Raw genomic sequence first — 1,955 nt, forward strand, 5'->3', positions numbered from 1 at the left:
CATTAAACGCAATTCTTCTTATGTTTGAATTTAGATAATTTTGTAAATTCGCTCCGAACGCAAGAGTGCCGAATTAGCCGATTTTGACCATTTTCATGATTTTTTTAAAGAATATAATTAAATTTATGACGAAACATCTGTTGCGTTTAGTGTCTCGATAATGACTCAATGTCTTTAAAGCCGAAATTTTCAAGAAGATCCGCGCAGCCGTTATTATGTGAGAAGTTTTTTAATTTGGTGAAAAACCTCATGTATTCTCTATGGGGCTCTGAGGTGCGCCCCCTCTTAACGAAAAAATAGTCAGAGTGCAGGTGAGCTGGTGTAAGTTGAACATGATTGTAAACCTGTTGTGTTCTCTTTTCTGCCACAGTCTCAGGTTTACAATCATGTTCATCTTTTCTTTGGCCGTTTAATATGGGGACCCCAAGCCTATCGAGCGTCACGTCCAAAACTGTATGTTCAGAGAAGTAGGGGTTTGGGGTTCCATCTAAGTTAATGGGGTATCTGTACGTCTGTTTTATGTAAACGCCATGGCCGCTGACTTTTCTGGTGATATATGCAAGCCTGGATTTCTAAGGTACCGTGCGGTTATGCTGACGGCTTTTTCTTGTCTGGCTGTTTTTATATAGAGATTGCTGCAGCCCAATGCTAAACAGCATTGGGCTGAGGACCCTGCCTCAGGGAACCCCCTGTTTGACCTCATCAAAGCCAGTATTGCTACCTTGTGTCGATAAGTAGACTTTCCTTTAAGGTAACTTTGACAGAACAGCACATCAGTTTATGTATTCACTTATCGTTTCATTTTAATATACAACCAAATGAAGTTTATGTACAAAAGACATTCATTCGGCAGTTAAGGGGGATTCATCCGCAATTTATTTGTAGCCTTTTCCTCATAGATGGCGCAGAATTTTTCCGGAACAAACGAGTTGCATGCTCACAGTTGCGCATGCAGGTCAGGCGCTCGGGGTGAGCTCGGGCCACGGGCTGTTCGCCGCCGATCTAGGCGAGCTAGATTTCGTTCGCCTAACGTCCCCCACCAGAGGTAAAGACCAACGGCCGGCACGGAGCACGAGCAATATCCTCAATTTCCAACGGATATAGGGGGTGCGCTGATTGCGCCAACATGGCAGTTAGAGGGTGGTCAATCCGCGGCGCCGTTAGAGAAACGCGTTAAGTGAAATAAATGTTTAGTTTTCTGCCTGGTTATCATGCACGACCTGATCACCGCCTCAAGCATGACCTATCCTGATGCTGCTGCGGAAAGGCTCGAGCCGATCGTGTGCAAGAAATGTCGGGTCACGCAGCTAGAAATTAAATAGAGGTCACGGGACTTTTATTTAGTGCATTGGCGCTTATTATTTGTCTTTTTTGTGCTAACACTTGGTTTTAATGCCCATCAGCACCGTTTTCCTCTTTTCTGACCGCATACACAGCGAAATCAATTACCCAAGTGGCGTTTCAGAGGGTGGCCACCAGGGCGACGACCTCGTAGCTGGAACTTACGGATAGTAAACAAATGACTCCGATTTTCACTGACTCCGAAGTTGGAACCACGTTCGAACCATTCAAACGTGTTTTGTGAACACCTTATTTGCTGATGGTGTTGTGCGTTGGTTTTTATTCGTGTTTTCAGCGTTTGCAAGTGCGTAATTTGTGCGCAGATGAAGTCGCTCACGCAACTTACGCTTTGACATCATATATGCGCAAATTTCATGACCTATAGGGGACGCATTGGCGCCTATCAAAATGGCTATCATTTGAATGATAGTCATAGAACAACAGTGCGAGGCTGGGTAAGCGACGCGTCAGCAAATGTAGTCTTACTATATATAAGCAGTATTAGAGGCTTACTTTATTTTTTCGCGCCAGGAAGATGTAGGCAAGTACATTTATTGTAAAGCCCATCCTCCAGGAGCTAGGGAGCGCGATTCTCACACCGCAAGGTACCACCA

The sequence above is a fragment of the Ixodes scapularis genome, unplaced genomic scaffold, assembly GCF_016920785.2.
Source record: "Ixodes scapularis isolate PalLabHiFi unplaced genomic scaffold, ASM1692078v2 PGA_scaffold1__304_contigs__length_218370807, whole genome shotgun sequence".
NCBI classification, from domain to species: Eukaryota; Metazoa; Arthropoda; class Arachnida; order Ixodida; family Ixodidae; genus Ixodes; species Ixodes scapularis.